Source organism: Dasypus novemcinctus, chromosome 9 (genome assembly GCF_030445035.2).
Source record: "Dasypus novemcinctus isolate mDasNov1 chromosome 9, mDasNov1.1.hap2, whole genome shotgun sequence".
NCBI classification, from domain to species: Eukaryota; Metazoa; Chordata; class Mammalia; order Cingulata; family Dasypodidae; genus Dasypus; species Dasypus novemcinctus.
Genome location: NC_080681.1, coordinates 41,700,965 through 41,726,046, shown reverse-complemented (window position 1 = coordinate 41,726,046; position 25,082 = coordinate 41,700,965). Strand labels below are relative to the sequence as shown.

General features: G+C 39.6%; 1 long non-coding RNA gene across 8 annotated transcripts in view; it reads right to left on the bottom strand.

The window, feature by feature from the left end:
• LOC101421424 (uncharacterized) overlaps positions 1 to 25,082 on the bottom strand; it is a 109,767-nt gene that overhangs the window by 12,992 nt on the left and 71,693 nt on the right. For 2 of the 8 annotated variants that reach the window (XR_011649645.1, XR_011649646.1), the window contains 2 exons: positions 18,044 to 18,160; positions 9,692 to 9,931 (listed from right to left, as the gene is read on the bottom strand). This is a non-coding gene — a long non-coding RNA (uncharacterized lncRNA). Of the gene's footprint in view, positions 1 to 4,238; positions 9,932 to 18,043; positions 18,161 to 25,082 lie in introns of those variants that run through there. The other 6 variants (XR_009187167.2, XR_009187166.2, XR_009187164.2 and 3 more) reach the window with 5 other exon arrangements.

The following is a 25,082-nucleotide window of genomic DNA, read 5'->3' as shown; positions in this document are numbered from 1 at the left end:
TTCACATAGCTCTGATTTGGGAATTTCCAGAAATGACTGTGTCCATTTTAACATACTGGAATCTAAGAAAACAATATTTCCATGTCACAGTCTTTCATAGCAGACATTCAATTAAATTCAAAGAGCTCGTGTCTGTTCTCTTAGGAACAACTTGAGGAATTAAAAGAGAAAACAATACATTACAAAACATAGCTACTTTTTCAGAGGCGTGGGAGAACTAAATCAGTGTGACTAGTCAATACTTCTGTGAGTAGGGAAAACTGTGACATTGTCAAAATTCCTTTTGGAAATCTTTCTGTATTCTCCTTTTACTACCACCCACTTCCTAGCAATTCCCATCCCTGTTTTGCCTCTCTAAGTCCAGGCTTAAACTTCTCCCCTCCATAACCAAACTGTATCTACTCTGAGGTCCATCCTTTCAGAATCCTGCTAAAGCATCTAATTAAACCTAATAAACCTATTCAGGCGAAGATCTTAGTAAATAAAAAGAGCTCTAATCAGTTCATATATTTTGAGTGACTAAGTGTGCTGAGCACTGAGGCTAATAAGCTGATTAAGACATGGTTTTTCTTCTCATCATTTATAATAGCAAAAAATTGGAAACAATGGAGACCTTACAATCATGGAATGGTTAAATAAAACACAGTACATCCATACCTGTGGGATACTCTGTGGCCATTAAAAGTAATGCTTTTGAAAAAATGTTTCAATATGATCACTGTTTTATTTTTAAAATATGACTATGAAAAAGACTTAATAAATAAAATATAATAGTAAATTTGGTTATCTTTAAGAAGTGGGGTTATGTGGGGTTTTTTCTCATTGAAACTTTTATGGGTTTTCCAAATTTTATTCAAGGAGCATATCCTTGTGTTATAATCATAAAATAAATAATAAACATTATTTTTTACTATCCCTAGAAAATTTCTAGAAGAGTTCTCAGTCTAGTCCAGAAGATAGATTCACAACAAATCTTTACTATGTTATGACAAGTGTTTTAGTTATGAAGAAGATATGAGAACAACTGATCATTCATGTGCTCTGTAGAAAATTTCATATGCTATCACCCTCTGGTTTTTTTTTTAATCTTCAATATTTTAAGGAAAGGTGAGATTCACAATTCTTATCCAAAATCTTTGATGCTAGATGTGTTTCAAGATTTAGACTTTTTCAGATTTTAGAAAGGTAAAGTGGTGAGTATACTTGTTTATATAACACTCCCAGTGGGGTATGGAGCAGAACCCTAAAAACAAACATATTAATATTCTATTAAGTGAGGTGAATAAGGCCTAAAAATCTTCACATCAGTTAAAGTCATCAGATTTGTTACCAAAAATCTTACTTTGCAGAGTCCTTTTGACTTCTGAATTTCAGATAAAGGATTATGGACCTGTATGAGAAATGGAGGGATGAGCCTGTGGAAGGCGTGTCATTATCTCTTTCCCAATTCACTAGCTCCTTAAGCCTAGCACTTTCTCATGAGAGCACGTGATCAGGTTTGATCATAGATGTATACTCCACAAGTGAAAATGCTCATGTTCTGTATCTCAAAGATACTCATGCTTAAGGTGTGTGGTATTGAAGGAGATAGAAAAAGTTACCATAAACATACTTTCTAAACATTTTCAAATTGTCAAGAAATATGTGGGTTTCCAGGTAGAAGTAAAATTAATATAGATGACAGAAATGCACTGCTCAGTACATTTTAGAGATTGTCTCTAGGCCAAACATTCCCTAATGTCCCTTGGAAGAATACAGCAGCTAAGTGATCAAAAGGTTGTGGTTTTAGTCCTTAGCTGTAAAACTGGTGAATATATTGATACATAGCCAGCCAGTTCAGGAGAAACTTTGTATATATATATAGGGGTGTGTGTGTATGTGTGTGTTCAATATATGTACACACACATAATTATACATTAAGGATATTTCACATATTATATATATATTTGTATTTCAATTTCTGTGATATAATTGTGTGCAATATCTGAACTAATATTGCCTACCACTCAGAACCAGTTGCAACTACCACGAAGTGACAGATAAGCAGTTTCAAGGGGGGAAAGGCTGCCAAAGATGATTCATTTGAAATCAACCTTGACAGCTTTCCTGCTGATGAGGCTGACAGAAGAGAGGACTAGAACAAAGGTTACATTCTTCCGTTTTAGAAGACTGCTCTGTCTTTAAGGCTTTGCTCCTCTGAGCCCTACCAGTCTCTAGATGAACATTTGATTTCCTTGTGTCCTTTAAGGGACACATGGACTCTATGATTCACTGGGATTTGGCTATTTTGGACATTTACACCACTGCTTTCCCATAATACCAAACTCTTCTCAGCAATTGATAAAGGTTACTGTGTGCTAACTGTGGTACAATCAGACTGTGGCGGCTTGCTCGGTTGGTGGCGGTGGGGTCTGGCTGCAGACGGGGGGTCGGTCCAGCTTTGGACGAGGGGTCGGTCCGGCAGCAGACGAGGGGTCGGTCTCACAGGGGTTGCGCGGTTTGGCTGACGGGGTCGCCCGGCAAAGCCGGCGACGAGGGTGTCGCCCGGAGAAGCAGGCGACGAACTGGGGACAAGGGAGGCCAGGCCCTTGTCGGGGGCTCTCAGGACTGGAGGGCCCCCGGCAGAAGAACTATCGCGGAGACAAGGTAAACACGCAGGTCCAACTTTATTGAGGAAGTGGCTACAGTTTTATAGGGGCTGGGGAAGGCTGATTGGTCGAAGTTTATGCCATGTTCTGATTGGCTGTCGCAAGCAGTTACTGGGGAGAAAGGTCGGTGGGCGGTACTGGAAGGGGGAGGGGTGGTGGTTAGGGATTGGCTGTTGCTGTTGCTGGGGGAAGTGGCAGGGTTTAGGGATTGGTGGCTGCTGTTGCTGGGGTAGAGGGCAGACTTGAGTTTCCCGCCTTGTGCCTGGCTGTTGCTGCTGTGGGGGGGGGGGGGGAAAGGCAGACTGGAATTTTCCGCCCTGCGCCTGCGCAGGGAGAAAGAAGAAGGGTGTTGCCTCATAAGGCATCGTGTGGCGCTATCCGGGAGGAGGGGCGGCCGCGGAAGCATGGCTGCCGAGAAGGGGAGACCCGAGGGCACACTGCGCCCATGCTGAGCTCCCTTCAGGGGTGGCGGTGAGTCCGACCAGCCACCCTATTATGGGGGCAGCGGCTTGGAATTAGGCCTACCGCGGCCGCTCCCCTCGCCAGGCCAGCAAACCACACTTCAGCCCGAGGGGTGACCGCACCAGACCTTCAGTGAGTTTCTTTTTTTATGTAAATTCACACTTTATCAGCCTAATAAAGATTTCTGTCTCCATGATCATCACACTAAAAATATTTAAAACCTGTTTAATTGCAAATAATCCTGTATAGGCTCCATAATTAAAGATATTTAGCCATTGCAAGACCTTACAATTTTGGGCAGACAATGACAAAACAAAGAGAGGCACAGAAGCTATACAATAAGCCACTGCACAAATTAAATAGGTAAAACATTACATTAAGAACAAACAAGACAGCCTCGTTAGTCCTTTAGTTCATGAGTAAAGAGACAATTAGAGAAGCAACCCACAGGGGAACTGCTGGTGGCTTTTAAAAAGGTTTAATTAATTATTTAATTAAGGCGACATTTCCTGAAGGAGGGCAAATCCGGGGCACCATCCTAACAATAAGTGTGATACAACTGAAATCCTGGGGTTGAAAATCCTTTTTTTTTTTCTTTTATTGCTAAACCTGCCAAGAAATCTTATCAGTACAAAGGGCAAGCAATCTTGTTGGATTTAAGTTTTGCCTTCAGCCATAGGTCACAAAGAGTAAATGTGTTATGTTGAGGGAAGTGCCAGGGTTGTACTCAAATGTGTATTGAACTCAAGCTTTGGACACTGCTCATTACCATAGAAAATGAACGCCGAAACATTAGATATATCAACGGATGCCCTTTAACAGCATCAGCAGACAATTAAAGTCAATGATGTGTGAAAATAAATTATTACAAGGCCATGTTTATACAAGCATGTCTGAATAACTGGGGCACAAGCATTTATTTTAGCTACCTTGTTCAGGGTAAACAGAATTAACAAAAAAATAATGGGGGAAACGGACTTTGGCCCAGTGGTTAGGGCATCCGTCTACCATATGGGAGGTCCGCGGTTCAAACCCCGGGCCTCCTTGACCTGTGTGGAGCTGGCCATGCGCAGTGCTGATGCACGCAAGGAGTGCCGTGCCATGCAAGGGTGTCCCCCGCGTGGGGGAGCCCCACGCGCAAGGAGTGCACCCGTGAGGAAAGTCGCCCAGCGTGAAAAGAAAGTGCAGCCTGCCCAGGAATGGCGCCGCCCACACTTCCCGTGCCGCTGACAACAACAGAAGCGGACAAAGAAACAAGACGCAGCAAATAGACACCAAGAACAGACAACCAGGGGAGGGGGGGAAATTAAATAAATAAATAAATCTTTAAAAAAATAATAATAATAATGGGCCTTTCCCTAAAATCTACTTCACTGGTGCCTTATTAACATAGCTGGAAAGACCCTTTAGCTTGGAAAATGAATTATTTAGGCTAGAAATTGTTAATGATTAGTTTTCTGTCAATTTCACAGCAAAGAACATCTTTGAGAAAGACAGGTAACTATAAAATGGTAGCGATTACCCCCATCACTTTCCATCTCTGGCAAGCAGGTGTGGACCTGAGGTTCTAGCTGAGAACTCACTTCCATGGGGTGATTTCGAAAGTAATTTACTTTACAACAAAGCGTAAGAGAGGTGCTTTTCTGGAAATACAAATGAAATCCACTGGATTGAGAGCTGTCATCTATGATTTAGAATGTTAAAATAAAATTATCTTAAGCAGTGTTCTTAAAAAGGCACCTCTGTAAGGATACATGGCAGAGTTTTCAAACCACACCAAAAAAAAAAAATCTATGAAATTGAAAGCTTTCCAAAAAAATCAAAAGACTCATGGAGAATTTTCCTGACAGAATTCAGCTCTTACAAGTCAATGTGAGGCTGAATAACACTCTTATAATGCAGAGTCAGAATTCTCCAGTAAAGTGTTTTCTTTAAGCACATTAGGATTTTATTATAGGGCATGGCAATATTTTTGTCCTTCAAATTTGAGCCAGACTGTGTATTTATTCATTCACTCAACCATGAAGTGTCTGCTGGGTGTCACCAGCATATGAGCATGTTGTGACTCCTGAACTACTTGAATCTGATGGAAAAGAACAAGCTCATAGAGAATTTCACAAGTTTGCAATAAATATACAGTGAGTGGGAGAAAGTACTCACCTCATTTTGGAGGAGTATTATCAAAAGCAACAAATAGAAGGGTGGTCCTGATAATGGGAATGGAATTCACAAAGGCATGAAGGCCTGAGAAAGAAGGACATTTTGGAATCATGTCAAATAGTTCAAAAGGAGCAGATTCAGAAGAGAGAGAGAGGCAGAGGCCAGGTCACCAGGCTCTTTGAATATTGTAACTTGGAGTTTGGATTTTATCCTGAAGCTAATGGAAAAGAAGTCTTTGATAGATGTTAAGCAGAGAAATGAACTGACCAGAGTTACATTTAAGGACAATACTCTGGGGGTAGTATGATATTATGTCCCTAACACAATTGGATGCTTAATTGGCCAGAGTAGGTTGTAAGAAAAGTTCCACCTGTGTCTGGAAAAGGGCTGTAGACCAATAGTAATCTCCTTCAAATGAATGGGTGGGTTCTTTTCTCAGCAGTTGCTGTCCTTGTATATAGAACCCTTAACTGAGGGGAACTAATGGAGAAGGCTTTACTGAGAGAATGCTTGAGCACTTGTGGCCAGCGTCTTTCAATCAAATGCATGTCACGTGAGGCTCTTCAAGCTCTGCCTGCAGCAGCGAATGCAGATCCAGCAGAAGGGCTGTAGACAATAAAAACACTGTCATGGGGGTTACTAAAGACCTGAGAAAACAATTTAATATAACTACTCATATTCCTTCATATTGTTCAAATTGTGCCTGCATCAAATGACTTCTGCTAAAATTATGCTGCTGATCAGCAATCTTCTTTCAATATATCAGCATTTTTTCTTCTTTCAATATAATGTTGTTTTTCCAAATCAAATGTTTTTGTTTTGTTTTGTTTTCAACTAAAATTGTATCTTTTTAATTTCTTGAACTGGTAGCACATTCATAACATCAAGAAATATAGAAAGATACACAGCAATATCTCCTTTCCACTTGTCTGATATCTGCTGAGTTCATATTCCCCACAAAACAGGGAATCAACATTATTAGTTTTTTATTTATGCTTCCTGAGATTTTTTTAATGCATATGCAAACCAGTACAAGTATAGATTGTTTTCCCTCATTTTTTAAACCCCAATTGGGGTAGCAGATGTGGCTCAAGTGATAGGGTTTCTGCCTACCATATGGGAGGACCCGGGTTCGATCCCTGGGGGCTCCTGGTGAAAAAGAATAAGGGAAAGTGTGCCTGCACGGTGAGCCAGTGCCCACATGGCAAGCCAGTGCCCACATGGTGAGCCGAGTGCCCACGTGGTAAGCCAATGCCCACACAAGTGAGTCACACAGCAAGATGATGATGCAACAAAAGAGAGATGAAGGGGAGGGTTGAGGTGATGCGCAGCAGAAACCAGGAACTGAGGTGGTACAGCTAACAGGGAACCTCTCTCCATATCAGAGGTCCCCAGAATCGAATCCCTGTGAATATTAGAGAAGAAAAAATAAGGAGAGAAGGCAAAAAGAGATATAGATACAGAAGATCACATAGTGAATGGATACAGACAGCAAAAACACAGAGGGGGGGTAGGGGGAGGGGAATAAATAAATAAATCTTTAAAAAAAAACAATTGTAGCACACTATTTTGGCACCATTTCCCCCACTTAAAAAAAATCTTGGAGATCTTTCCATAAAACTACATAAAGAGCTTCCCTATTTTTTTAAATAGCTGCACTGATATATTGTTGTTAAATAATATATCCTTAATGTTGAAACTAGGAAAACTGAAGCTGTCCTCTATCAGTCTTTTTAATAGGATCTGCAGGGGAAAAAAAAGACTAGAGCCCTAGAATTGAAAGGTGATATTTCTTTCTTTTTTTTTTTTTTTAAAGATTTATTTATTTATTTAATTTCCCCCCTCCCCCGGTTGTCTGTTCTCTGTGTCCATTCGCAGCGTCTTGTTTCCTTGTCCGCTTCTGTTGTCGTCAGTGGCACCGGAAGTGTGGGCGGCGCCATTCCTGGGCAGGCTGCACTCTCTTTCGTGCTGGGCGGCTCTCCTTAAGGGGTGCACTCCTTGCACGTGGGGCTCCCCTACGCGGGAGACACCCCTGCGTGGCAGGGCACTCCTTGCACGCATCAGCACTGCGCATGGGCCAGCTCCACATGGGTCAAGGAGGCCCGGGGTTTGAACCGCGTGTGGTAGACATGACGCCCTAACCACTGGGCCAAGTCCGTTTCCCGAAAGGTGATATTTCTGATGAGGTTAGACATAATCTAAAATTATATTATATTCTGATGAATGCACATACAAATTTATACTTCAGAAAAGTATCAAAACTCAAGCAATATGTTTAGTATATATTCATAAGCCCATCTTTAGATCCTCAAAATTTCTGCTTTTTAAATAAATTTCGGTTAAAATATTATCCTCATCTACAGATACTGACTGTATTTGAAGGTGTAAATTATGTTAATAAAGACATATGGCTATGACATGTAATTTTGTCACATCATTGCTTATAAATAATAGTCAGCTTACACCTGGTGTTATCTGCCAGGCAAGTTATACAGGTCAATCTAAGCATGTTTAGTGTATGATTAGGCTCTGAGAAGTGTATTGTGAGAGAAAACTTAGTGATCTCTACAAATAAAGGTCAAATGGCTATTCAGTTAAGAAAAGGAAAAGAACCAAGAAAAGGAAGAAAAAAAAGAGTACAGCTACAAAATACTTTTGGACAACCTCACTGAAAACAAAATAATAGGTTGTAGGCTATTCCATCAGCCTGAACCATCTCTGCCTGAAGAAAAAAAAAAGGCAGAGGTACAAGACAGTGAAAGTAGCTGAATAGAACAGCATGCCCTTAAAAATACAACTGCAACTTCAGGGATAAGGGAGAAAGGGGAATCAAAGATGGCATAGGGTTTAAGACTAAGAGATTGGGTAGAAAAGTAAAACTGTTGGCTGAGGTAGGGTGGAAGATACCTGGGGTGGAGTAAATGTTTTGTTTTAATATACATTATGTTTGGGGGCTAATAAGACATCTAGCTTGAAATTATCAGCAGGCATTTACAGAAAAATTGTGGAGAAGAGTGAGACTGAGAGTCAGTTAAAGGAGTATTTGTAAGAATCAAGAGAGAGTTTCCAGGGAGAGAAAAGGAGCAAGGACAGAATGAAGGTGAGCACACACATTCAGGGGTAGAAGGAGAAAGACAAGCCATGAAGTAGAGAGAGGGGTGGGAGAGAAAGAGGAGGTAGTGGTGGTTCTGGAAACCAAGAGAGAAGGGCATAGTACACAGTGTCAAATGCTGGAAGAAAGATAAAGATATAGCCACCAAAACAGTAGTTTAGAAGACCAAGGTAAGATTTTAAGACATTTAGTAGTGAGTTGAACAGTGAGAATGTAAAATCAAGATTGACTTTTTTTTAGATGATCGTGAAGAAGAAAGACAAGCTAATGATACTATTTCATATTTATATTCTACTTTAGAGTAATAGGGTACTTCCACATCCATTATCTGACTTGATGACATCTCAAGGGGGTAGTCTTGCAGGTAGATAAATAGAGAAAGATGCAGTGGAGAGGGAGTAACTGAAGATGCAAATAGAAGAAGAAGTAATGGATGGAATTAGTTTCCTAAGGCTGTGGTAGAGAGAAGAATTTAGTGTTGGCAAAAGGTAGGGATAGAAAAGAGAAAAAGTGAGTTCATGAAAAGGTAGGACCATTTTGAGATAAAAAACAATTTAGAAGGTTGCATGACTAAAGACCTAAAAGTAATAAAGATTACACTGACTTGAGAGCCAAACCGAGAGGAGAAATATGAAAGGAATGGAGAGCTTGTGATTTTTTAATAACACGTACATAAAAAATCAAAACACTGACTCTTCACCCAGTCACAAACTGAGCAGACCCCCGATACAATATTCCTCCCACTGATGTAATGGTGAGTGGCCAGCACAGCACTGGAGACAAACCGGAACAGTCTGATGTCTATAAATAACCTGGGCAATTAAAGAGAAATACAGTCACTGTATAATTCAACTTAAAAGTCTGTTTTGAGCTTCCATGTCCTCCCCATCCCACAGGAAGGAAAAGCAATAAGCACTCTGCTAGAATAATGCATCCCAACATTATTTTTCAAACAACAGAGAAGTCAGTCTGTGGCCTGGCTTTCAGTCACTACCTTTAGAGAGTTCTGATTGCTCTAAGATCATACCCAGGTGTTCATAATTTTCTTCATTAAAAGGTAGGCATGTTAAGAAACAAATTTAAGTTCATACTCTATGAGCTAATAGAACTAGGAGACAAAAGTGATAGGGTCTCCCGTCTTGGCTGAGCAGTCCATGTGACAAGGTCACTGAGGCTTCAGGCTGACGCAGTGAGACATTTTGAAATCTTAGACTCTTGGCTCCTCGAACTGACTCTATTGTTAAAATATTAATTTCCCCATTGCATCTCACAGATGGGAGAGGTTACTCTCTATGCTTGCGTGACATACCTTCCTCCACCATCCTAATGACAGGTGTGGACGTGCACTCTTAATTGGGCCAATTTTACTCCATTTTCCAGGCTCAGTGATTGGGTTCAGGAGAAATATGCAACCTAGGCTGATCCAATGCAAGTCATTCCTGGGATTCTTTTCAGACTAGGACCATTGCTGGTGGAAAAGCAGCTTCTGGGATGAGATGAAAGACCAAGGTTTCCAGGAGCCATGTCCCATGGCATGGAGAAAGCTCATCTGCAAAGAGAAGCAGAGCCACGAGTCAGAAGTGGAGTGTGGGAACACTGAATCCAGACATTTCCAAGATCAGCTCCCTACATTCTGTGTTTTGGCTCTATGTGTCGACAAACTCTCCTTTTCCTGTAAGTTGAGATTCAGTCATTTGTCATCAAAAGTGGCCCAGTGAACACACAGAATATCTTATATATACAAGATGCTCAATAAATCAGTTTTAATTTGGTTGATTTGATGTCAGTGCTTTTTCTGTACCTTTTGCTTCTGCACTTTGTTCCTTACACCCCAATCTCAATAAGACCTATTCAAAACTAAACCCAAGGGTAAGGGGCCCCAAGTAACCAAAAATATCTTAAAAAACAAGAATGAAGTTTAAAGACTCAAACGTCCCAATTTTAAAACTTATCACAAACTACAATAATCAGGGAAACGGACTTTGGCCCAGTGGTTAGGGCGTCCGTCTACCACATGGGAGGTCTGCGGTTCAAACCCTGGGCCTCCTTGACCCGTGTGGAGCTGGCCCATGTGCAGTGCTGATGTGCACAAGGAGTGCCCTGCCACGCAGGGGTGTCCACCGCGTAGGGGAGCCCCACGCGCAAGGAGTACGCCCCGTAAGGAGGGCCGCCCAGCGCGAAAGAAAGTGCAGCCTGAGGAATGGCACCGCCCACACTTCCCGTGCTGCTGACAACAAGCGGACAAAGAAACAAGAGGCAGCAAAAAGACACAGAAAACAGACAACTGGGGGAGGGGAGGGGAATTAAATAAATAAATAAATAAATCTTAAAAAAAAAAAACAAAAACGACAATAATCAAAACAGCATGGTACTGGCACACAGACATGCTGACCAATGGAATCAAATTGAGAGTTCAGAAATAAACCCTCACATCTATGGTCAATTGATTTTTTTTTTAACTCCCCCCCACCCCCATGGCTTTTTGTGTGCTGTCTGCTTTCTGTGTCCATTCGCTGTATGTTCTTCTGTGTCTGTATTGATTTATTTTTATTTCCCCTTCCCTCTGGCAGCTTGCTTGCTGTCTGCTCTCTGTGTCCATTTGCTGTGTGCTCTTCTGTGGTTTTTTTTTTTTTGCTTGTCTCCCTTCTTTGTTGCATCACCTTGCTGAGTCGGCTCTCTGCAGCGCTTGTGGGCTGGACAGTGCTCCACGGCATCTGTGGGCAGGGCTCTGCGGCATGCGGGCGAGCCTGCCTTCACAAGGAGGCCCTGGGACACGAACCCAGGGCTACCCATATAGTAGACGGGAGCCCAGCTAATTGAGCCACAGCTGCTTCCCAATGGTCAATTGATTTTTTACAAAGTTGTCAAATCCATTTAATGGGGAAAGAATAGTATCTTGAACAAGTGGTGCTGGGAGAATTGGATATCCATATCTAAAAGAATGAAGGTGAATGCCTACCTCACACCACATATAAAAATTAACTCCGAATGAGTCAAATACCTAAATATTAGAACTAGAACTATGAAACTCCCAGGAGAAAATACAAGGAAGCATCTTAAGGCCCTCATATTAGGAAATGGTTTCTTAGATTTTTCAGCAAAAGTACCACCAACAAAAGAAAAAAATAGATAAATGAGACTTCATAAAAATTTAAAACCTCTCTCTATCACAGGACTCCGTAACAGTAAAATGACAACCTACACAATGGTAGAAAATATTTGAAAACCACATGTCTGATAGGAATTTAATAGAGTTTAATATCCAGAATATATAAAGAAATTCTCCAACTTAACAACAAAAAGACAAACAGCCCAAATGAAAAATAGGCAAAAGATCTGAAGAGACATTTCTCCAAGAAGAAACACAAATGGCCAAAATGTACATGAAAAGATGCTTAACATCATTAACCAGTAAGGAAATTCAAATCCAAACTACAATAAGAGATCGTCTCACACCCACTAGAATGGCTACTATTTTTAAATTACAAGTGTTAAAGAGAATGTGAGGAAATAAGAACATTTGCTCATTGTTGGTGGGAATGTAGATGGTATAGCTGCTGTGGAAAACAGTTTTGCAGTTCCTCAGAAAGTTAAGTATAGAATCACCATAAAACTTGGCAATCCCACTTTTAGGTATACACCCAAAAGAACCTGGAATGTAGTAGAAGTTCAATAAATAGTTGCTTATTGACTTGGACAGATATTTGCACACTGATGTTCATGTGGCATTATTCACAATTGCCAAAAGATGGAAGCAACCCAAGTGGCCATCATCCAATAAATGGATAAACAAAATGTGGTATATACATACAATAGAATATTATTCAGCCTTAAAAGAATGAAGTTCTGATATATGTGACAATAGGGATGAGCATTGAAGACATCATATTGAGTGACATAAGCCAGACACTAAAGCACAAACATTGTATGATCTCACTGATGTGAAATAATTAGAATAAGCAAATTCATAGAGTCAGAAACTAGAATACAGATTCCCAGGGGCCAGGGCAAGGGTGGAGAATTGAGAGTTAATGCTTCATTGGTGTAGCATTTCTATTTGGATTGATGGAAAGGTTTTGGTCATGGATGGAGGTAATGGTAGCACAACATTGTAAATGTAACTGATAACTGAATTTATTTAAATGTGGTTAAAAGGGGGAAATTTTAGATTTTTTATGTTACTAGAATAAAATTTAAAAAAAAAAAACATAGTGTTTAATAACACAGTGAACCCTGATATAAACTATGAACTACAGTACAATTATATAATATTCTTTCATCAATTGTAACAAAAGTGCCACAAAAAAATGTAAAGTGTTAATAACGGGGGAAGGGGTATATAGGAACTTTATTTTCTGATGGTTTTTCTGTAAATCTGTATCTTCTCTAATAAAAAAAATTTTAAAAAAACAGCTAAGGCTAAAGTTGCCAGTCATTGCTGGGTGGCCCAGCCATCTGACACTGACCTTGGTCCTTTAATATTTCTGTGTTCTGTTTCCTAATTTGTAAAATATAGCTAATAATAATAGCAACTACCTATTAAGCATCTACTATATTCCAGGTACCATATGCTTGGCATACATTATTTTAATCCTTATAACAACTTTGTAAGGCATTCATAATGATTTCCTTTTTATGGATGAGGAAACTGAGATGCCGTGAGTCTAAGTGAATTGACCAAAGTTAGGTAGCTTGAATGTCAGAATTCTGATTCAAACCCTGGTTTATCGGATACAAAGCCTGTGCACTTTTCATTAACCTATGATCCCTGCTTACTCCTAAATGCTTTTGTGTATGCAATATGTTAATGCAGGTAAAATTGCTCTGAAGATAGAAAATTATAAAAATCATTCTCCAGCTTAAAAAAAAAAAAGCAAAAATGGGCTCAAATATTAACAAGGAAGTTTTAGGTTAAGGAGAACTTTCTGACTATTTCAATGATGGCATTAGAAACCATAATTGAAAAAAAATAAATGCTGAACCTCACATAAATGAGAAATTTCATGACGAGGGAAAGTGCAGCTAAGATTCTGCTCCATTTCTGAAATCCTCATAAAACACGGAAGGACATAATAAGCTGTCACAGAGCCAAACTCTCATTTTCCTCATTGGACCATTGATACTCAGGGCCTGCTATTTCCTTCATGGCCCTGTGGATAAACTGTGCTTAAAATATAAATATTTTGGGAAGCCGCTGTGGCTCAACCAATTGGGCTCCTGTCTACCATATGGGAGGCCCTGGGTTCATGCCCCAGGCTGGCCTATTCCTGCAGAGAGCTGATGGCCCATGCCCACAGAGCTGGCACAGCAAGATAACACAGCAAAGAGACAAGGAGACACAGAAGAATGTACAGCGAATGGACACAGAGAGCAGACAGCAAGCAAGCGGCAAGCGAGGGGAAATTAATAATAATAAATCTTAAAAAAAACCACTTGACTGACAGATCTAAATGGTATTATCGGTGATGTTGGACATGAACTATCTACATACCATTAAAATATATGCAAACCCTATTTTTGTATAAGTTTAACTGAAAGAAGGATAAGAGCAAGTCTATGTGTTAAATGATACCTTGCAGTAAAACCTTCACCAGGCTGTAATTACTGTTGCAAACAACTTGAAGGAAATCACTTCATAAAGTGTCTATTTATATGTCCATTGACTTCATTAGGCTGTAGGTAAAGAAAGTGAGTCTTATTCATCTTTTTATTCCTAGAATCTAGTTTAGGTACAATTTGGCATATAGTACACAGGGCTACATTATGGGTTTCATGGGTCCTGGGGAATTCTGCCTTCATGAATCCCTTGCTCAAAAAGAAATATTTAAAATTCTATTTTAATGATCGTGTTGGTAAAAAGACCAACATATTAATATTACGTGCTAAAACATTTTCTTTGATTCAAAATTCATTTTTCATTCTGGCTTTAAAAGCAATGAAAACATTCTCATGGGAGCTGATGTGGCTCAAGCCATTGAGTGCCTCTTTCCCACAAGGGAGTTCCCAGTGTTTCCTAAAAATAAAAAAGGTGAACAAGCAAACAAACAAAAAAACCAGTTCAGGGGAAGAGCTGTGGCTCGAGCAGTTGAGCTCCTACCTACCACATGGGGGTCCCAGGTTCGGTTCCCAGTGCCTCCTAAACAAGACAAGCAAGACAGCAAGCTGACATGATGGGCTGGCATGGTGAGCTGATGCAACAAGATGGCACAATGAAAGAGACACAAAAGGAAAACACAAGAGACCCAACAAAGCAGGGAGTAGAGGTAACTCAAGTGATTATGTACCTCCCTTGCACATGGGAGGTCCCTGGTTTGGTTCCAGTGCCTCCTAAAAAGAGGACCAGCACACAACGAACAGATACAGTGAGCACAAACAACAGGAGGGGAAGAAATAAATGAAAAATTTTAAAAATCTTAAAAAAACAAAACAAAAAACACAACCAACTCAGGAGAGCTGATGTGGTTCAGTGGTTGAAAACCAGCTTCCCACATGCGAGGTCCTGGGTTCAATCCCCAGCCCTGGTACTTCAAAAAGATTTTTTTTTTCGTGGGCTCCTGAAAGTATTATTGGTTCCCAGCACCGTGCCTAATGTGCCTAATGTATGTCAGTCATGGCTAACAGTTAAATACATTTTTGTTGAATGAATGAATGAATGGAATGAATAAATGATTTAAAGTTAACATTCACCTGGTGGTAGTGATACTTAGAGCTATTTTCAAATAGTTTTCAGCTTAAAACATTTTCCAAAAGCAAGTAATTAATAAAATTGCCACAAAATACTAACAGTCTTCTAAACTGGGGCCAACTACTGTATCGAAATGTACTACTATAAACAAAATTAAAACCTTAGAGCAAAGTAGAAGAAGCCTGACAAAGTAGCAAAATGTTTAAAAATAATGCCAGAGGCTGCTGCAATATTGAACAAATAGCAAAATTTAAATATTTTCCTGTTTAAACTCTTACATTCCCTGAGAGTCAGTTCATAAGGTGAATACTTTTTAAAAATTGTGGGTTTATTGCAATAATGCATATATCTGTGACTATACTAAAAACCACTGAATTGATCTTAAAGGGGTGAATTGATTGATATGTGAATTATATCTCAGTAAAGCTGTTAAAAAACATATTTTAAGAAATTGTGGGTTTATAGTTGGAGCCACATGAATATTGACTATAATTTGGTTAAATGTGTCTGCAGAATACTGGACTTGCTGCCTTTCCCAACATTGCTTTTAGAACTCAGCATTTCTCCACTGTCCTTTTCAGAGGAATCTTTTTAAAATGGAAAATTGATTCATGAAATCTAAAGCATGAATAAATGCTAATGCATATAATAAATTAAAACTCATTTTATAAGAAAGGTTTATTGGCTAACTGCTGTTTTTTCTTGTAACTAAAAAGTCTATTGTTTAATTTACAGAATTATATGTGGAAATCATTTATTCAATCCATAGAATGATAAAACTGATTTTCAAAATTTTATTTTGGGAGGTAACCAGACTGACTTAACCCCTGATTTAAAACAGTGTCATATCTGAGCAGATTTTGCCCACTTCATAATGTACTGAACAATGTTCAAAATATGAAGAAGTTTCTTTGTATTGTCTGGACTGGCTTATGAGCAAATTAATATCTGGATAATAATTCAGAGTCACCCTTCCAAAAAGGATATCATACATATAAAGTAGTGCTAGTATTTATGGGATGGGCATTTACCAGAACAGCTCTTTAAGGCTACACAATAAAATCTCATTAAAGCTGCCTAAATTTATTAATGAAAGATATTGAAATGGATGCAGCTAATGGATTCTGCTCCCCCAGAGAATGACCTCTCTTCATAATTAAAACAAACAAACTCAACATCTATGTTTTCCTCCTCTTTTTCATGACATCATTTCATGACATCTGACCAAGAGCAGACTGGGGGAGGGGGGTGGAGTTGGTCCACACAGAGCTACCTTCGCCTCCCTGACAGCAGAAGGGAGAGGTCATCTTGGGTCAGACACTTGCTTCTCCTCTCCAAGGGCAAATGAGCTGCCTCAGCAATTGTCACATCCTGCTGCCCTTCGAAACAGGAACCAGTCTAGAGTTTCAAACTCCTTACCTCCTGCATTGCCTTACCAAATGGCAACCTGGCCAGAATCTTGTATGTGCCTCTTGAAGATGAGGGTGGTGAAGGGCTTTGCGGGGCTGGTGAATAGGAAGGACATTTGTGTTTGGGAAGGGAATGCTACCCGGTTCGGCTGTCATCTACTGGATGGTTCTGGAACTGAAACAAGCCCACGGGAGGAGAAGGACACAAGGTCATCTGGTCCATCTCATGCCAGCAAGCAGAATCATGTCCCTATAAATGGATGAACCAATAAAAGGGGCCTTGGATTGAGACTGCTAGTTATCCAAAGGCACAAAATGAGGAGCTTCAAAGGTTTAGGCTGTGGAGCCACAAATCTTACTTATTCACTTTGCCTTTCAGTCACACACACCCCTTGTTTTCCCATGTTTCCCATATGATGACCTGCTTTGGCCATTTTACTGCACATTAGCAGTTCCAGCAGAGGGCAGGCGGGGAAAAGAAGACTCAAAATACAGCAGATGATCTTGAGTCTTCTGAACATGTTAAGGCAAATTTTAGAGACTGCCTAGAGCAACAAAGGTCTGTCTGTCCAAATGTTTTTCTCTCTGCTTGTATATATTTTCAGGGTCATCCCTTTCAAGGAATTTACAGTCTGGGGGCGGGGGGGGGGGCATGCAAAATGAGACACATGAAATAATGAGAAAGCCATCCCAAGCTCTCCCAAGTACAGTCATGGGTTTTAAAAGAAGGAAGAGAGATCCTTGTGTATGTGAGCTGGTGACAGCACTTGGAGATGAAAAGTATAAATTCAAAGTACAAGTTGATTAAAATGCAAATAGCCAGTGCAGATCAGAGATTAAACGTTTGAGCAAATGTAATTGTTGAAAATTTTCTGAGCAGGCGTGGTGGCAGCATCCCAGGGAGGACATGTAGCCATCGTGTTAGAATTTGGCTTAAGTAGGGCAGGTCTCATTGGGTCTCAGCACCTCAGACCTTTGGGGTGAACAGTGAGAGAGAAAGGAGCTGGGAAATTCAGCATCAATGGCATTCCAAGAGGAAAATTATTCAATATCTTTCCATATAATTCATTAAGGTCTGTGTGACAATGTCATGAGCAACTCGTACCGGGAGGTCTTCATCAGATAAATGGGGCTGCTAAATTCATAGCCAAGGAATGCGGGCTGGAGAGGCACTCCCAGCCACAGCTGCTACCTGAACCCCCAGGACTGGCTGGGAACCAAGGAGGCATGCCGAAACCAGGAGCCTCGGCGACGAATGGCAGCCGCACAGCCGCTTAATCCTGAAATGAAAAGTAATTGCTTCTGGCTTAAAGAATAAAGGAAAAACAAGATCAGCCTTGGCTGAATTACATGTTTTCAAAGTCAGCCATGCTGTCGACCAGCTTCTGAAACCTCACTGGTACTTGATAACGTGAGGAAATGGATGTTTTCTGTCAATATAATTTAAATCCATCCAGGAGAACTGATATATTAAGAACACGTGAATGCAAATATATTTTGCTTAACATGATTGCATCAAATGTATTTGCTTTTAGCTGTAAGGTATGACATCTAAAGTTTAACTCACCTGAATATAATTTTAGAAAGTCAGTCTTCAAAATTGCTGTCGCTTTAGATGTAGAAGCATTTATTACTGAAAAGTCTCAGCCAAAGCAAACAGAGCTCTTTTTCTGCACAAATGAAACTGCAAAGGGAAAAATAAGGAAGAAGGGAGGGATGAAGACATTTCAGTACTTCTAATATATTAGGGTAATGGAATTGTCTTCACATAGGAAGAGCTGCACATTTAAAATATTGTTAGAAGGATCTAAAGATACCTAATTCATAACCAAAAACGTAATATTTGTACTTTTACTTGTTTACCTCTCAAGGGACCACAGAGTGGGAAATGTCAGGAGAAGCCCAAATAGAGAGTCTCCCTCTTCCTTGTGAGCAAGGAAGCAATGACACAGAGTGAAAAAAGAGCAAGAATACGAACAAACAAATCTTGCTTTTCCACTTCCAATTTTTAATTTATATGTATTAATTTTTTAAAATGTATAGAGGACTCACAAAAATATAGAGAAAACTAGTTAAAATATATCTGTCTCCTAGATCTCAAGTTGCTCTGCTTCCTATTAGGCTGAACCATATAAAATTGCATGTACAAATAGCAAATTTCACATGATTCAGCCTAGTATTATCAGTCCTCAGGGGAATGTCATCAACCAATAATAACCAATAAGAACAGAACACAATTAGTTTTCCTCCTATCATTCTGTGCAAGCACTGATATTACAAAACCAATATGACACATGCTATCTTCTTATAGGTGATTTTACTGAGATTACCCTTCTAGAAAAACATGAGCTATTTAAAGATATTGTTCACAGCTTCATTAAGTTAAAATAGAAAAAGAAAATTCTTATACCCGATGCTGTTTGGATACCACCAGGATGACTTAACCTAACAGAACAGCACCGTGATTCTGAGAATCTCACCCAGACATCTGCGCCCACTTTGCCACGCGCTCAGGCCAGTGGACAGCTAAAAGGTCAGCTGTAGACCCAATAACCTGATGTGCAGTAATCACAAACACGAGGGCTTATTTTAATCAAAGGTGTCATACAGTCCATGAGGTGCAGAAACAGCCATGAACAGCATGAAGAAGGCAAAGGACAGCCACAGGCGATCAATCATGCTCTCTACTGGTAGAGAGCACATAGCCAGTGCCCCAGAAAATCACGGTATCTCCAGAGATGCAGGGCTATGGCACTCAGCACCACTTTTGAAGATTAAAAAAAAAGTCAGTCTTTTTTACACCAATATTCTATCATTCTATGCCAAGGAAGGGTAGTGACTATTGAGATAGCTCCAATTTTCTTTTCCATACTAAGCATGATTCAAATGTTAGGAAGGTTTCCATTCCCATGATAGAAAAATCTTAGATAAATTTTTATTCTTATGAAATGCAATCATATACAAAGAAAACACAGATTTAAAGTATAATGTTAACATATATTCAATGGAGATACACAGTGACTGCAAACATTTAGATGATTAGGAAGTGTATATTTATCATATGTTGTTGAATACTATTTTATCCAAAATATGACACCTGCAGATTTAAGGCAATCTCAGTTTTCTACATTAAAAATTTCAGATTATAAAAATACTATCTCTAATGAAAGGTCAAATATTTTTAAATCATCAACAACACATTCTTTTCAAACACACTTATCCCTACACCAGATGACAGTGAGAGGAAACAAAGGTCTGTCTCTGCCCAAAGATTTCAAGTAAACACTCATCTTTTACTATTTGTATTTTGCTTTCTGGAGCTAGAACTAGAATAACTGATGATTCAGATATAATTATCAGCATCTCCTCGTATGAACTAACCACTGAGGGCCTTATAGCTTGCTTTCTAAAAAGAAATGTATTCAAATAATACATCATAAAAAGTGAAGCTTAATGAGATTTTAAAATTAAAATTTATCCCCATCCCCTTGCCAGTATTTCCCCTCCTCTCTAAGCATCTTGATCCCCTTTTCTTTCTCCAGGATGAATTTTGAGGAGATTCTGAGCCTTTGAGACAGTAGGGGTGACTTCACTGAAGGCTTATTTCATCCACCTCAACAGTTGGGGACCATAAAGGACTTCACATACTACATTTGGAAACTTGAGCAAGTGGGCAGTAGACTTAGAATGTTTTCGAGGATTGTACTAATGTCAACTTCATGTAATTTCTTTAAAGAACAACTGACTGTTTAAAGCAAAAAATAGTAACAATATATTATGTGCTTTTAACATATGTAAAAGGATGGTATATGGCCACTGTAGTGCAAAGGAACAGTGAGAGAACTGGGAGTATACTTTTGTAAATTTTTAAATACTATATGTATACTGATATAATCTGAATTCTTAGTAGGCTTTGCTAAATTAAGGTAGTATAGGTATCAAAAATTAGCATTGGTAGCATAAGATAACAGAGACACTGCTAAGTTAAGATGCATGTTTCAATCTGTAGATCAACCACTAAAAAATAATACCAAGAGATATTGCTTTCAAGCAAATAGAGAAGGTAGAATACTTAAACATTCTCAACAAATCCAAAAGAAGGAAGGAAGGGAGAAAAAAGGAACAAAAACAAAATATGACAAAATAAGTAGATGGGCGAAAACAAATAGCAAGATTGTAGATGCAAATGCAACCATACTGATGATTATATTAAATGTAATTGGACTAAAGACTCAAATTAAAAGTCACTTGTCAAATTGTTAAAAAAAAAAAAAAGGTAAGAACCAACCCCACAGTTTATAAAAGATGCATTTTAAATATAAACTGTAAGAAAAGAGACACAACAGATTTGAAGAAAAAGGAAAGAAAAAGATACATCACTATTCTATTCCACTGATCTGTTTTACTATTCTTTCACCAATATCACACTGTCTTTAGCTCGAATTTAACAAGATTGCTAGGTGATTCAAATGCATGTTTACATTTGAGGGGTTTGGCAGTGATTAAAGGAAACATTTATTGAATGTTTATCAAGTATTAAAATCCTACTTGGGGGAAGCAGATTTGAAACCCAGGGCCTCTTGACCTGTGTGATGAGCTGGCCCATGCACAGTGCTGATGGGCACAAGGAGTGCCATGCCATGCAGGGGTGTCCCCCGCACAGGGGAGTCCCATGTGCAAGGAGTGCACCCCGTAAGGTGAGCCACCCCATGTAAAAAAAAGCACAGCCTGTCCAGGAGTGGTGCTGCACACATGGATAGTTGACACAGCAAGATGGCGCAACAAAAACAAGACACAGATTCTGGGTGCCGCTGACAAGAATACAAGTGGACACAGAAAAACACACAGTCAATGAACACAGAGAGCACACAACTGGGGTGGGGAGGGGAAGAAGAGAGAAATAAATAAAAAATAAATTTTTAAAAATCCTACTTGGCCCATGACCAAACCAAAATAAAAGATTGTCATTTATCAAAGATTATAATAGTGGACCCTAGACCCCAGATGTCCTGACTCCCAAACTACTGCAATATCCACCAAGAACTTAAGCTCTAGAATTGGTAGTTTGATTTACTCAATAATAAACAAGGAAAAAGTCATTTATAGTTATCTACATATTTGTTATTTATAGTACTCTTCGTTTTTTCATGTTGATCTAAATTTCTTCTAGAATCATTTCCTTCAGTCTGAATTCCTTCAAAATTTCTTGTAATACATGTCTATTGGTGACAAATTCTTTCAGCCTTTCCTTATTTGGCAACATTTTTCAGGCCTTCATTTTTTAAGGATCTTGTTGCTAGATTTCCAATTGCAGGTTAGCAAGCTTTATTTCTTTCAGTGCTTTAAAGATGTTGTTTGATTATCTTCTGACTTGATAAGAAGTCAGTGTTATTGTTCCCCTGTATGTAATGGGACTTTTGGCTCTGGCTGCTTTTAAGACTTTCTCTTTGAATTTTGGTTTTCAGCAATTTTACTATGATGTACGTGTGAGTGGTTTATCTTTGATCTTAGCCTGCTTGTGGTTTATTGGAATGCTTAGATTCGTGAGTTAATAAATGTCATTAAAGTTGGACTTTTTTCAGCCATCATGTCTTCAAATATTTTTTCCTGCCTCAATCATTCTCTCCTGTGCTTCTGGGACTCCAATTTCACAGATATTAGGCCACGTCCTGCTGTCCCATAGGTCAAAGAGGCTCTGTTCATTATTTTCAGCCTTTTTCCTCTATTGTGTACTTAAGGTTGGATGGTTTCTATCGCCCTGTCTTCAAGTTTACTGATTTTTTTCTTCTGTAGAATTCTATTTGCCATTAAGTCCATCTATGGATTCTTTTTTTCATTTTAAGATATTTTATTTTTCAGTTCTAGAATTTCTATTTGTTCTCTCTCTTTTTTAAAAATTTTATCCCCCCTTCCCCCCGTGGCTTTTTGCATGCTGTCCGCTCTCTGTGTCCATTCGCTGTGCATTCTTCTGTGTCTGTATTTATTTATTTATTTATTTCCCCTCCCCCCTTGCAGCTTGCTAGCTGACTGCCCTCTGTGTCTATTTGCTGTGCGCTCTTCTGTGTGTTTTCTTGTCTCCCTATGGGCCAGGCGCAGCTCTGCAGAGTCTGCCTTCACAAGGAGGCCCCGGGACGCGAACTGAGGGCCTCCCATATGGTAGAAAGGAGCCCAACTGGTTGAGCCACAGCTGCTTCCCCTATTTGTTCTCTATTATAGTTTTCATTCTCTAGTAAGGAGTTCCCTCTTCACTTGACTCCCACATTTTCTTTTAAAGCCATGAACACCTTTGTAATAGCAGTTTTATTTTATTTTTTGAGGTACCAGGGCTGGGGATTGAACTTTGGACCTTATATGTGGGAAGCCAGTGCTCAAACCTCTGAGCAACAACAGCTCCCCTGTAATAGTAGTTTTTAAATCCTTGCTTGCTTGCTACTTCTAGCATCTCTACCATGTGTGGGTATGTTTCTCTTAAAAAAATCGATTATAGTCACATATTCCTGCTTCTTCCTGTGTCCAGTAATTTTTTTAAAATCCTATATGCTGAGCATTGTAAGTGCTACATTATTGAGTTAATTTACTGGTGGGTCAGTTAGATTCTTACAAGGCTGTTTTTGAACTTTGTTTGGGTGAGCCTAGAGTAACCTTTACTCTATAGCCAGGGTAGCCTTACTTCTAATGCACAGCCTTTCTTGGGTCTTCACTGGAAACCTTGGTGGATCCCTACTCAAAACAGTCTCCACACTCAAAACAGCTGCTTCTCCAGTTGTATGCACCTTCTGGAATCTCCATTCAACTCACAGTCCCCTGGAAGCTGTTTCCCACCATGCTTCCTAGAGTCCTTCCCTGAGAATAAGCAGCTTAGTATTCTGTCAATGACTGAGTATTTTTTTTAGTGATTTCTAGACCCTCTTCTCTGTGCAGCTCTTTTCTCTTCTGTATCTTAAACTACAAATATATCCATCTCAATAGCCCTGAACTCTGATTCTTGACTCTTCAGTTAAGCAAGGCCATCACTTTCTATTTAGGCTCTACTTTCCTGTGTCTCCAGGAAGAAAAACAGACTGATGGAGGGACTACTCTCATGTGTCTTCCTCTTCTCAGGTATCACAGTCCAGCACTGCCTGCTTTCCAATGTCTGAAAAACAGTTGTTGCATGTGTTTTGTCCACCTCTATAGCCGTCACAGCAAGAGAGATGGTCCAGTACCAGTTAGTTAATCACAGCCAGAGGTAGAAGTCCTACATACTGGACAGTCTTGATCATCATCTCCTATTTGAAATTCTCCTTTGTGTTCACTTCTAGAGCTCTCTCGGTTTTTTCCCTAAATGTCTAATTATTCCTTCTGTGACAGTTTGAGATTATTTTTGTGAATCACAAAAAGAGAAAGATTATGTTTGTAAACTAGTGTATTTCTCAATGAGTGATCCCCTTTGAATGTATTAAATTCAGTGAGGGGCCTCTGATTAAGTTTACTTGATAAAATCAATTTAGGGCTTCTGATTGGGCTACTTTCAGTAAGGTGTAACCCAGGTTGAGTCCCTGCCCCCTTGGTGGGCTGATACAAATGGACATTTACTCAAGAAGACACACAGGAAGAGAAAGAGAGCTCGGTCATTTTTGATCCTGCGACCCCAGGGAGAGATGAGCCTTTCACCTGATAGTTTGCAGCTGACCTTGGGAAGAGAGCCAAGACTGATATAGAAGGCCCAGAAAGAAACGAGCCCTATGCCAGGAGAGAGAAGAAGCCCTGAGAGACAAGCCCTACGCCAGCCTGCAGCTGAGAGAAAGGCAGCCCAGAGGGGAAGGCTGAGCCCTCACAGAGATCAGTGACCATCCTGCTTCAACACATGGCAGCTGACTTTGGTGAGAAAGCAACCTTGAGTTGGACTCTAGGGCCTTGTAACTAAGCTTTTATCCCAAATAAACACCCTTGATAAAAGCTAAAAGATTTCTGTACTTTGCCTCAGTACCCCTTTGGCAGACTAATACACCTTCTTTATCTTTGCTCCTCTTTCTGCTTCTATCTCATATATTTCCACCATAAGGGTCACAAAAATATTTTTTTCCTCTTCATTCTCATAGTTTCTATTACTTCTATAATTCACAATCCTATATCTATTCCCCAAACTCCAGCCCATATTTCCAAATGTCTACTGAAACTATCTAAATGACTACTGCACAATAAACTATGTTCAAAATCAGCTCCTTTTCTTCCTTCCAAGTCTACTCTTGTTTCATATTTGATTCTCTTTTTCAGTTCATGGCATTAGATTTTTGGATCAAATTTACTGTCACCTTTGGTTCCATTGTCTCTGTTTCTCCCTATAACCAATTAGTTGCTAAGCCCTTTTGAGTGATTTTTAGAGTATATCTTGCCCGAGTCCCTTTTATCTATTCTCTGAACCTACTCTAGCTTGGATCATTACTACTTCTTAGCTGGACAACTCCAAGAGTCTCTTATCTACTCTTCCTGTCTCCATATCATCCCAGACAGTCCTTCCTACAAACCACCTCAATAGTACGTAAACTCTTTGATCTCAGGGATTATTGTCTGCTTTGTTAATTGCTGTATCCCAACAACCAAGAGCAGTGTCTAGCACATAGTAG